The sequence below is a fragment of the Syngnathus floridae genome, chromosome 10, assembly GCF_059516105.1.
Source record: "Syngnathus floridae isolate MCC-2025c chromosome 10, RoL_Sflo_1.0, whole genome shotgun sequence".
NCBI classification, from domain to species: Eukaryota; Metazoa; Chordata; class Actinopteri; order Syngnathiformes; family Syngnathidae; genus Syngnathus; species Syngnathus floridae.
In genome coordinates, this window is record NC_142422.1 from 13,804,495 (window position 1) to 13,818,493 (window position 13,999).

The window sequence follows — 13,999 nt, forward strand, 5'->3', positions numbered from 1 at the left end:
TTTTGTGACCACCAAAAGACGACACTTTCTTCCGGGTTGCCCAGTTTTAAAGAAACACAATATGAATATTAAAGCATGCAAAATATTGTGAGATGATTGGTTGAGGGCCATCTCCTCCCCAGTCCAGGTGTCGATGAGGTCAGACGGTTGAGTTTTCCCCTCGAAGGCCAGTCTCATAGACGTGCTGTTGTTCTCGATCCTCACCGACCTTGAGATTATCTCGTCCGGTACTCCCTGTCTGGGCCTATACACAACACTTCCAAGAAAACAAGTTCATGCAGTTTGCCTGCACATTCCTCGGCCCCCACCAATCCACACGAGCACTTCAATACTAGATATTAATATGATTATAAGTTTAACACAACCTTAAAAAATATGTTTGCAAACTCCCAAAAACACATTTTCCTTTATTCCCTCTCATGACCTCATTTATGAGGTCATCACCCGTTACCCTAGCAAACAGCTACCAGCGCGCTGTCGATCCTTCCTTCCCCCCGCTGCTCATGTTGAGTCACCAGGGCATATTGGCCCATCGGTGGCAACGGGCCAACGGTTTTCTCGACCAACCGGACAGTGAGTGACCTAATACATGGAATACAACAACAATCGCATAAAATCATAACTGTAGTAAAAATAGCCACAGCAACAAGCACAGACATGATGAGGCCTTTCCAGCTTCCGAACGTTTTCATCCAATCAGACCAAATATCGGTGTGTAGGCCTGAATGATCTTTCATCTTTTTGTTCAGTGTCCTTAGTCCTTCCAACGCCCTGGTCAGTCGGCCCCCTGGTGCCGTGTTGTTTGGGATAAAAGTACAACATGCATCACCAAACATTCCACATACACCATGTTCCTTAGCCAATAGCATGTCCAACGCAATTCTATTTTGGAACGCCATTAACGACGTTGCAGCCAATTGTTCATGAACTGCGGCAAATGATTCAGCTGTATAATTACCCAGTCGTTGGACATTGTAATGAAAGTCATTAGTACGGTCTACATTTTTATTGGGGGTGATCCATAGGAAGATACTTTCGAATCCCGAGGACACTTGATTAACGAGTTTATACTTATCTGGCACACCCCTGGACACTCCTATAGTGTCAATATATGTTGGATCGTCGTCGCTCAACCACGGGGGCAAAACGTCTCTTTTGGCTCGCTTCAGGAGCCCCGCCAGTGGGGACTCCAGGTCCCAATTGAGATTCTGTATTTCAATGGGGACAACCACCACAGGCATTATCAAAGACACGAGGGCACAGATACCTGATGCATTCTTCAGCAAGAGATCCTATAATTTGTCATCACCACACCACAACCAGATGTCACTGGTCTTCCTCTGCTCCTTCCATCACTGCTGGGTGAATTCTGGCATGTCCTGTTAAAGCTTGAAAACAAGTGAATTTGGAAAAAACGTTGTATATCACAATTACAAATTGAAACCTACTCACCCATTTCTATTTTACTACTCCCCCTTTGACACATTCCCCCAATGTGTCATTACGTATCAAAAGGAACCTGCAAAGCGTCCCCTCTCATCACCACTCTCATTGTAGCCAGGCCCGCGGAACCTCTAGCTCCCATCTGGGCCCCGGGACCATCACCCCAAGTCCTTGAAACTTGACTGTCCACCACACACTCGGCAACACAAACAAAAATCATCGCACTCCTGTCAGTGAGCTTATAGCCCTGCTGACAGCGGACATTTGTACACACAAAACAAAAACAGACATCAAGTATCAAAACAAAAACAGTCATAAAATGAATCCTGGCGCCCGCGGATCATGTCCTGAAAACCACGTCATCAACAAGTTCATCATAAAAACCAAAAGGGCAAGGGTTAACATATTCTTGTAAATCCAACACAAACTTTCCACGAACGCAATCGACAACCTGCAAGAATGAAAACAAGTTACGCAAGCAACGCGCAATCCGCTCCTTGGCTGGTGGCTGGTGCTGCAAAAAAAAATCAAGTCACACAGAAAAACAAAGCAGAGCGTGCTATTGTCGCAAACACGTTCAAGCGTCAAACAATTGGTCACTGTCCACCTAGTCCATCACCCCGTCGGGTGAGCTCAAAGTCGTCACACGTCAAATCGTCCAAAGTCTTGCTGTTCGATACTAGTTCTGTCTTGTCTGACCATATCACTGAAATGGGCCTTCTCCATCACACCGTTTTGTTGTCGATGGTGCCCCTGATTGATCATTGAGCCATGGTTCCAGTCTGTACCACCCCTTCAGGTGAGAGGAATTTTATCCTCAATTGCAAACACATCACCCCAACTTCAGACCTCTCTGGCCAATCATACTGCACACACACACTCAAAGTTAGTATGTTAGTGTGCAGGCAAACATTGACTCCTAATAGTAACTCTTCACATTTGGACATAGTTGTCAACATGACCTATTGTAAAATCTCCAATTCAATTTTCCATAAACTCGCCCATCAGATTCATCGCAAATTGTCATATATGTCTATCTGGGGGGGGGCGACTGTGGGACCCGCGTGTCAGGGGAGCCTCCATAACCTCAGATTGCTCCTACAAACTCGATCTCTATTACTTATCCTAATTAAATTCAATAAAGATGGGTCCGACTATTCCCTCTGGATTTTTACGTCATCATTTGGCTCTCCCCCTTTTTTCTGTTGTCTAGCTCAAATATATTTCTCAGTCTGCTTCTCTTTATTGCCCCTCTTGGCGAGTCTCACTCCCCCCTCTCAAATTTTCAACTTTAAAATTCACGCCCAATTTTACAAAATTCTTTCTATATTTTTATCAATTTTCTGACCAATTCAACACGTTCCAAATTTAAACATAATCTTGTGGCTTTCCCCGAATTTTTATTCAGCCTCTTCGCCTTCACACGCAATTTCTACGGAAATTAATAATTCTAGTTATTATTGTTAATCATCCGTGGCCCTCGTAAGGACAAGCCGCATCAGTAATGGATGGATGGATGGATTGTTAATCCTAACCCCAAATGCCTATCATAAATTGCCATTTACATCAATTGTCGCAAGGGTCATGTCAATGTATTTGTTATTTAAAGCCCTACTGTATTCTTTTTTTAATTAAGTAGTGCCCTTTATTACTATTTTGCTGACTATCCAGAATTCCAACTTTCTTATGGCCCCTCACCCCTTCAAGCTGAAATATGCATCCTATAAATCAGTCGCAGTTGATGTGTAATTAAATTCTGTTGCTTTGATAAAGGTCAATTAAGTTTAGCAATTCAGCCTTCTGTTGCCCGAATCCAAATTTTCACTGGTCCAATTATAAAATTTCATTATTTCAGTTAGATTAATTATGTATTCGAAATGCTAAGTTACATATAAAAATGTATGATTCAAATTATTTAATTTCTATTGATCAATGTCCACTTTGCAAAGTTTCTGATCACGCTGTCGTATAATTTGTCAGTGCATCTTCACTGACCATATCTATGTATTTTGTTTTTTATCCCCGTTTCAGTGTCAATAAGCAGCCTTATTATTCCCTCTTTTATCAAAACTCCTCAGTTATGTCTGCCCCAGCACCCAAACACACTTCCATCCCTTTTGTCCCATACTCCACCAACTTTGTAATGCTTCAGCAGTCTTTAGCAATGTGTCCAGTTTGACTTCATGTGACTCGTGCAAGTCTTTAGCAGCCTCTCCTCTTAGATTCTCATGATGATGATTCAGGGCTGGACCGTCCGCCATTCTCAAATGCATCCATCTTGTCTTTGTTCTTTCAGTCTATTTTTTGATCTGCGACTGTGTGTATTCCACCAACTGTATGGTTCTTGTCCTGTGAAGAGCCGTGCTTGCCCCCTTCAAGCATGATAATAGTTCCTGTTGTTCTCCCAAAGGTCAAAGGTGTCTCATGACCAGGGACAGTCCTCTGTTGATTTTGAGGCAGCCAGTAGAGTACAAGGACTCAGTTCAGGACTTGTGCCATGCGATAGGGCAGAACACACTGGGACACAAATTTCACAAAACTATCTTCGTGTTATCAGTCTTCATGTGTAGTATTTGTTCCTTACACCCCAAATCTTCCTATTAACATTTTGTATCCTATCAGTTGCGCACACTCATCATCTTACTATCAAGCCGCCCTTATCAAATGCTTTTTTTTTTTTTTTTGAGTAATCCATCCACCCTACCCATTAACACGGCTAAAATCCTCGTTCCAGTGTTTATCATCAAATAAAGTTCCGAAATCCTTTATAATAAACTGTAATGTAATTTAACAATCTACCAACATGGTTGTATATGCGGTGAATGTTATTGTTCAATCTATAGGTCATACAGCGCCTGTGTTCCAACTATGACACTCCTCCTTGGTTTACCATCTCATAAATTATTGTTGTCAGCAGCGCTAAATGATAGTGCTTGAAAGTGAATGTCTTATCGCCCAATTTAAAACACATGCCGCATTTGAGCGAGTATTTATTCATTTATTTGCCATCCTCATGTTAGCTGGCATGTGTCAGAATTAAAATGTAATTTTATTTTTAATTTTAAGTCTTTCAAAATTGCTATATCCTTACTGCACCGAGATAAACTGTTAAATATATCTTTAAAAACAAACAAAAACAATCTATGCTCCTGTTAGCCTGCAATTGTCCAAATCAAAAATTTTATTTTCTTTTAATTGTCTTTCTTTTGAACCTCTAAATCGCTCATGTTGCTAACTTAACCTAACCTTAAAGAAAGGACCAACAGGTTACTCCCAATAGCTCCTCATTATTTACGAGTTAGCCCCCCCTTTCTTGAACATTCTCTGATCCATGCAGTCTTCCTCCTCACACGCCTGCACCCACACAGGGTGTGCACATAAACGCACACACCGAGCGCGCACACAACCGCACGTACACACACACACACGCACGCACGCACGCACGCACGCACGCACGCACGCACGCACGCACAATCCATCTCTCATGTAGCTTCTTTGCCACTTTCTATCGGTCAATACCATTCACAATTTGCGCTTCCACATCAGCATATACATTCCTTCAATCTCACTGCTTCAAACATTCACTGAGAAACTCACACTGTCCCTGCCCCGCCCGGGCCATAGCACCCCCCCGTGCGAGGGGGGGGTCGCGGCATCAATGTTGACCGGTTACAGGCTGGCCATTTCCTGCAACAATCATGATGCCGGCCCACCGCCCGCACGAGCATAGCACAGGCCCACGCGCACAGCCCAGACCCGCGACTACGCGCGAGTGCAGGCGCGCTCATCAGTCTCAACTTCTCAAAGGGCAGGCCAACTTTGCTGTTGCGCCCTTCATCATGTTCACATTCGACATCTTTCAATGTCTTCTACACAACATTTGTTGTCTCTTATTCTCATCCTATCAAGCCACCGTTCTAGTAACTTTCTGCCACACACGTCTTATTTTCTCTATTGCACACACGCCCTATTTTCTCTACTGCCACACCTTGCTCATCTTAGTTTCTCTAACCAACTTAAACACACCATTGTACACTTCTCAATTTCCCTATTATCGCTCAAAAGCCTCCTAAACATTCTCCATTACTGATTTCTTCCATAGAACACACATCTCACTCACACACACTGATATACACACCCACTCATGAGGATCCTCTGCGCGCACACACACTCTCCCCCCAATTTGGTTCATTTTGGATATTTTAGCGGTCTGATCTCTCACAGGAGGAACTGTTACCACCGGATATTTTTTGAGGAGGCCTCACTTCCCCTCGGGGATCTCTTTATTAACCCCAGCTATTTGAATACGATCGTCACCGCACCCTTGTCCGCCACGACGAAGCACTAGGTCCCTGACCTATCCTTAGTACGCGTAAGTCCCTGACTTTACCGTACACGTTACACACGTAAGTTCCAAACTTATTCACCGTATGTATCTTAACTTCATGCACTCCTTATTTGATCTGAACGACAGTCTCCTCTTAAATTTCCTCTTTCAATTTGCAGCATTTCGACTTATAGTAACAGGTATTCTGCTTACCTTATCAGTGATGAGCTCAGGGTTTAGGAGACGTCGTACCAGCTCAACGTTGTGCGCTTATTCCAAACGGTTCGCCGACCGGGAGACAGTGTCCCTGACACTGTCCGGTGTCTTGGCTAAAGACCACGAGTTGTCAATTACCCTTCTCTTGACATCACGTCGGGGTCACCAAGAAATTGTTAGGTTACGGATTCTAGTTATTGATCTGACTCCAAATTGCGATCAACACTTAACACATAAATTGCTATGTCCTAATCCACACACTGGCGCACCTAACAATTTTGCGAGTTCGTTCTGTCAAAGAGAAGACCAGTAGATCAATCAGACCAAATTTACCAATTATTTATTCCTGACAAAGCGCACTAATACAGGCCTGGGTCCCGGGTCCCTCACACTAAAACTCGTGCGTTTTTGTGACCACCAAAAGACGACACTTTCTTCCGGGTTGCCCAGTTTTAAAGAAACACAATATGAATATTAAAGCATGCAAAATATTGTGAGATGATTGGTTGAGGGCCATCTCCTCCCCAGTCCAGGTGTCGATGAGGTCAGACGGTTGAGTTTTCCCCTCGAAGGCCAGTCTCATAGACGTGCTGTTGTTCTCGATCCTCACCGACCTTGAGATTATCTCGTCCGGTACTCCCTGTCTGGGCCTATACACAACACTTCCAAGAAACCAAGTTCATGCAGTTTGCCTGCACATTCCTCGGCCCCCACCAATCCACACGAGCACTTCAATACTAGATATTAATATGATTATAAGTTTAACACAACCTTAAAAAATATGTTTGCAAACTCCCAAAAACACATTTTCCTTTACAGTCAAACCTCGGTTTTTGAACGTCCCTGTTCTCGAAATAATCGGAATTCGAACAAAAAATTCGAGATTTTTTTGCTTCGGTTGTAGAACAAAATTCGGAGGTCGAACCCCGCGAGATGAGCCGGGAGGACCCGAGAAAACCCGACCGCGCGGCCCGGATGCCGACTGACTCCGTTGTTATTGTATTTTCGTTACTTTGAGGATTGTATTAACCCCTAATCAAGACTCCAAAGACAGCAAGTGGGAGCAGTGAAGAAATTCTGAAACACAAAGACGGTCTTAAAGCAATGTGACAGTGAGCGCCCGGCGCGCTGCGGTTGCGTGATCGGACAAAATTAAGATTCCTGCGCACTGAGGTCCACTTAAATTTTGGAAAGTACATCAAAACTTTTAAAATATTTTCCAAATTTTAGCGACGGCTCTGTCACAGTAACGCGCCCAGCGCGGTGTAGTTGCGGGGTGGGCGACGTTGCGCGTTCGGCGGTGCGCTGCGGTTAAGCGATCGGACCAAATTAAGCTCCCTGCGCACTGAGGTCCACTTAGATTTTTTAAAGTACATCAGGACTTTAAAAATATTTTCTAAATTTTAGCGACCGCTCTGTCACAATAATGCGACCAGCACGGTGCAGTTGCGCGGTCGGCGACGCGCTACGGTTGCGTGTTCGGCGGTGCGCTGCTGTTGCGTGATCGGACAAAATTAAGCTCCCTGCGCACTTAGGTCCACTTAAATTTTGGAAAGTACCTCAGGACTTTAGAAATATTTTCTAAATTTCAGCGACGGCTCTGTCACAATAATGCGACCGGCGCGGTGCAGTTGCGCGGTGGGCGACGCGCTACGGTTTACGCGTTCGGCGGTGCGCTGATGTTGCGCGATCGGACAAATATGCGCAAATGAAAAAATGCTTAAGAAAGGCGGGTTTTTTTGTCTTGAAACGGATTATATTTTTTCCCATTATTTGTAAAAATAGATTCGGAATTCGACCGATTTGCTTCTCGAACCGCCTTCTGGAACGGATTGTGGTCAAAAACCAAGGTTTGACTGTATTTTTGCTATTCTTGTTAAAATCACACTTACATGTGAACTGGAAATGACAATAATAACACATAGTGAAAGCCAAATTGAGCAAATTGACTATTTCAGAAGTATGTGTCAAACTGGTAGCCCTTTGCTTTAATCAGTACCCAGGAAGTAGCTCTCCGTTTAAGAAAGGTTGGTGACCCCTGATTTGGAGTGATCAATCTGCCTACCAAGCATGTTTTTGGGATGTGGAGTGCCCGGAGAAAACCCACGCGGGCCCGGGGAGAACATGCAAACTCCACACAGGGAGGGCTGGAGGTGGAATCGAACCCACACCCTCCTAACTGTGAGGCGGACGTGCTACCCAGTGCCCCACCGAGCCACCACAAATTAATAATGTTTAATTTATTAATTTGCTTTAAAATGACAGCGCAATATATTTAAAAGCTGACACTATAGCAATGTCGAACATTTAAGAAAAAGCCACACACGTTTTGTGATCAAATCTTTCATAACGAGAATGATTTGAGTGAAGTGATTTGAATGAATAATTGAGAAGAAATTTCAGTTATGAAGCCTCCTTTTGTCCCAGTGACAGGTGGTGGGGAGGGGGGATAAAAATTGTAACAGGAACTCTATAAAAAAATGTCAAGCCGTGAGAATTTGTGCCCCCCTCCCATTTTGAGAACGGTGAGTCCTGGACATCGACCGGCTTTTTTTCAGTCTTCCTGGGAGTCTATTCAGGTTGTGTGGCAAATTTGAACAGGTTCCCTTATTCTTAGGCCAAATTACAGGGGGGGAACACATCCTCACGGCGGCCCCGTGAGGATATGTTCCCCCCCTTATTTTGAGAACGATGAGTGCTGGACTCCAGCTGTTTTTTTCCTGACTTCCTGGGGGTCTGTTCAGGTAGTGTGGCAAATTTGAACAGGTTCCCTCATTCCTAGGCCAAGTTACAGGGGGGGGAACACATCCTCACGGCGGCCCCGTGAGGATATGTTCCCCCCCCCCTTTATTTTGAGAACGGTGAGTCCTAGACTTCAACTGTTTTTTTTTTCTGTCTTCCTGGGGGTCTGTTCAGGTAGTATGGCAACTTTGAACAGGTTCCCTCATTCCTAGGCCAAATTACAGGGGGGGGGAACACATCCTCACGGGGGCCCGTGAGCAGAATTTTTTGTATGATTTATAGGCTAAAGATAGCAAACATTTAAAGCATTCTTTATGCACTGTAAACATCTGACATTGTCTTTTTCAGTTTGCAGAACATCTTCTTTCAAATGAAGAAATAGATTTCTCAGCAAAGGCACATGATATAAATACGTACAGGCTGCAAATTGCCACCACACTTCTATTAGAGACTGATAAGTAATATGCACCCAAGAGATGTTATTGCCACCCAAAGAATGGTCCTGACTGTGCTATCAATGCTATATACAACTCAGTTAAGTTTTACACAGGGAAGTACTATAGCAATTCTTCTGTCTTTGTTTTCACAGATGATTTGTCTGACCCCCTCCGTGAGTCGTCACCTTACCGTGGTGGAGGGGTTTGCGTGCCCCTATGATCCTAGGAGCCATGTTGTCGGGGGCTTCATGCCCCTGGTAGGGTCACCCATGGCAAACGGGTCCTAGGTGAGGGGCCAGACAAAGCACGGCTCACAGAAGCCCCTTATGATGAGTAAAATAAATGGACTTCGTTTTCCCTCGCCCGGACGCGGGTCACTGGGGCCCCCCTCTGGAGCCAGGCCTGGAGGCGGGGCTCGAAGGCGAGCGTCTGGTGGCCGGGCCTTCGCCCATGGGGCCCGGCCGGGCACAGCCCGAAAAGGAAACGTGGGTCCCCCTTCCCATGGGCTCACCACCTGTGGGAGGGGCCAAAGGGGTCGGGTGCAGTGTGAGCTGGGCGGCGGCCAAAGGCAGGGACCTTGGCGGTCTGATCCCCGGCTGCAGTAGCTGGCTCTTGGGACATGGAATGTGACCTCTCTGGCTGGAAAGGAGCCCGAGCTGGTGTGCGAGGCAGAAAAATTCCGACTAGATATAGTCTCCACGCACAGTTTGGGTTCCGGTACAAGCCCTCTCGAGAGGGGCTGGACTCTCTTCCACTCTGGAGTTGCCCACGGTGAGAGGCGTCGAGCAGGTGTGGGTATACTTATTGCCCCCCGGCTGGGCGCCTGCACATTGGGGTTCACCCCGGTGAACGAGAGGGTAGCCTCCCTCCGCCTTCGGGTGGGGGGGACGGGTCCTGACTGTTGTTTGTGTCTATGCACCAAACGGCAGCTCAGAGTACCCACCCTTCTTGGAGTCCCTGGAGGAAGTGCTGGAGAGCGTTCCTTCTGGGGACTCCATCGTTCTACTGGGTGACTTCAATGCTCACGTGGGCAATGACAGTGAGACCTGGAAGGGCGTGATTGGGAGGAACGGCCCCCCCGATCTGAACCTGACCGGTGTTCTATTATTGGACTTCTGTGCTCGACACGGATTTTCAATAATGAACACCATGTTCAAACATAAGGGTGTCCATGTGTGCACTTGGCACCAGGACACCCTAGGCCGCAGTTCGATGATCGACTTTGTAGCCGTGTCATCGGATTTGCGGCCGCATGTTTTGGACACTCGGGTGAAGAGAGGGGCGGAGCTGTCAACTGATCACCACCTGGTGGTGGGTTGGCTCCGATGGTGGGGGAAGATGCCGGTCCGACCTGGCAGACCCAAACGCTCTGTGAGGATCTGCTGGGAACGTCTGGCAGAATCTCCTGTCAGGAAGAGCTTCAACTCCCACCTCCGGCAGAGCTTTTCCCACGTCCCGGGGGAGGCAGGGGACATTGAGTCTGAGTGGACCATGTTCCGCACCTCCATTGTTGAGGCGGCCGACCGAAACTGTGGCCGTAAGGTCGTTGGTGCCTGTCGTGGCGGCAATCCCCGAACCCGCTGGTGGACACCGGCGGTAAGGGATGCCGTCAAGCTGAAAAAGGAGTCCTATCGGGCCGTTTTGGCCTGCGGGACTCCAGAGGCAGCTGACAGGTACCGGATGGCCAAGCGGAACGCGGCTTCGGCGGTTGCTGAGGCAAAAACCCGGGCGTGGGAGGAGTTTGGTGAGGCCATGGAGAATGACTTCCGGACGGCTTCGAGGAAATTCTGGTCCACCATTCGGCGTCTCAGGAGGGGGAAGCAGTGCAATGTCAACACTGTTTACAGTGGGAATGGCGTGCTGCTGACCTCGACTCGGGACGTTGTGAGTCGGTGGGGAGAATACTTCAAAGACCTCCTCAATTCCACCTACACGCCTTCCATTGAGGAAGCAGGGCCTGGGGACTCTGAGGCGGATTCTCCAATCTCTGGGGTCGAAGTCACTGAGCTACCTCCTCGGTGTTAGTTAAAAAACTCCTCGGTGGCAAGACCCCGGGGGTGGATGAGATCCGCTCCGAGTTTTTAAAGGGTCTGGATGTTGTGGGGCTGTCATGGCTGACACGCCTCTACAACATTGCGTGGACATCGGGGACAGTGCCTCTGGATTGGCAGACTGGGGTGGTGGTTCCCCTCTTTAAGAAGGGGGACCGGAGGGTGTGTTCCAATTACAGGGGAATCACGCTCCTCAGCCTCCCCGGTAAGGTCTATTCAGGGGTGCTGGAGAGGAGGGTCCGTCGGGAGGTCGAACCTCGGATTCAGGAGGAGCAGTGTGGCTTTCGTCCTGGCCGTGGAACAGTGGACCAGCTCTACACTCTCGGCAGGATCCTCGAGGGTGCATGGGAGTTCGCCCAACCAATCCACATGTGTTTTGTGGACTTGGAGAAGGCGTTTGACCGTGTCCCTCGGGAGCTTCTGTGGAGGGTGCTTCGGGAGTTCGGGGTGCCCAGCCAACTGATAAGGGAGGTTCGGTCCCTGTATCACCGATGCCAGAGTCTGGTCCACATTTCCGGCAGTAAGTCAGATTTGTTCCCAGTGAGGGTTGGACTCCGCCAAGGCTGCCCTTTGTCACCGATTCTGTTCATAATTTTTATGGACAGAATTTCTAGGCGCAGCCGAGGCGTTGAGGGGGTCCGGTTTGGGGACCTCAGCATCTCGTCTCTGCTTTTTGCAGATGACGTGGTGCTGTTAGCTTCTTCAGGCCGTGATCTCCAGCTCTCGCTGGAACAGTTCGCAGCCAAGTGTGAAGCGGTCGGGATGAGGGTCAGCACCTCCAAATCCGTGTCCATGGTCCTCGATCAGAAAAGGGTGGAATGCCCTCTCCGGATCGGGGATGAGATCCTGCCCCAAGTGGAGGAGTTCAAGTATCTTGGAGTCTTGTTCACGAGTGAGGGGAGGATGGAGCGCGAGATCGAGAGGCAGATCGGTGCAGCTTCGGCAGTAATGCGGACCCTGTACCGGTCCGTTGTGATGAAGAGAGAGCTGAGCCAAAATGCAAAGCTCTCAATTTACCGGTCAATTTACGCTCCTACCGGGCGGCTCGGTGGTGCACTGGTTAGCACGTCCGCCTCACGGTTAGGAGGGTGCGGGTTCGATTCCACCTCCGCCCCTCCCTGTGTGGAGTTTGCATGTTCTCCCCGGGCCCGCGTGGGTTTTCTCCGGGCACTCCGGTTTCCTCCCACATTCCAAAAACATGCTTGGTAGGCCGATTGAAGACTCCAAATTGCCCCTAGGTGTGAGTGTGAGTGCGATTGGTTGTCTGTCTCTGTGTGCCCTGCGATTGGCTGGCAACCAGTTCAGGGTGTCCCCCGCCTACTGCCCGATGACGGCTGGGATAGGCTCCAGCACGCCCGCGACCCCCGTGGGGACTAAGCGGTTCAGAAAATGGATGGATGGATTTACGCTCCTACCCTCACCTATGGTCACGAGCTATGGGTCGTGACCGAAAGAACGAGATCCCGGATACAAGCGGCCGAAATGAGTTTTCTCTGCAGGATGTCCGGGCTCTCCCTTAGAGATAGGGTGAGAAGCTCGGTCATCCGGGAGAGACTCGGAGTAGAGTCGCTACTCCTCCACGTTGAGAGGAGCCAGATGAGGTGGCTCGGGCATCTCATCAGGATGCCTCCTGGACGCCTCCCTGGGGAGGTGTTCCGGGCATGTCCCACCGGTAGGAGACCCCGGGGATGACCCAGGACGCGCTGGAGAGACTATGTCTCTCAGCTGGCCTGGGAACTCCTTGGGATCCCCCGCGATGAGCTGGATGAAGTGGCTGGGGAGAGGGAAGTCTGGGAGTCCCTCCGAAAGCTGCTGCCCCCCGCGACCTGACCCCGGATAAGCGGAAGAAGATGGATGGATGGATGGATGGATGGATGGATGGATGGATGGATGGATGGATGGATGGATGGATGGATGGATGGATGGATGGATGGATGGATGGATGGATGGATGGATGGATTTGTCTGACTTGTGCTTTGTTTGTGGGGAAGCTACACATGACACAGACAAGAGATGGTTAATTATGTCAGGTCCTTTTAACTAATGCATGTGATGATTAAGAAATATATTGAATTACACATTCGTTGTAAATTATTGTAAATGTGCTGCATTGTATGATGTTGCTTTTTTCTTTGTTTACCAGATTCAGTGTGATGAGTGTTGCAGGTGGTTCCATCTTGCATGTGTCGGGGAGCCTCCAACCGAAGGCTCTTTTTTGTGTACATGTACAGAAATTAAATGCTAAATATTTTAAGCTTGCTTGAAGACCATTTTGCTTTTTTTATTAATGTTTTTTTAGTTTTATTATTATTTAAAAAAATATATTCTTTTTTTCTTAATAAACTTTAAAGTTATTATTTTATGTATGTCATATGATTAAGAAACAAAGTTCTTTGACCAAAATAAGGCCAAAGAAATTGATAAAGTGCAGTAATAACGGTATCACTGCACAAATCATCAGAAAAAAACCCAGTTGGTGTCTCAGACTCACCGTTCTTAAAATAACGGTGTAATTTGGCCTAGGAATGAGGGAACCTGTTCAAATTTGCCACACTACCTGAAGACAGGAAAAAAAAACAGCTGGAGTCTAGGACTCACCGTTCTCACCGTTATTATATTGTTGCTTTTTGGTCAAGTGATTGAGTGTTCCGTCTGTACAACTGGTCTTTGAATGCACCCCGCTTCAAAGGCAGAACGCGGATGAATTTAAAGACATCAAATGAGAATAATCCTTTATAAAAATTAAAATTGACTGACGCAAACGTGAGTTCTTCATGTTTTTA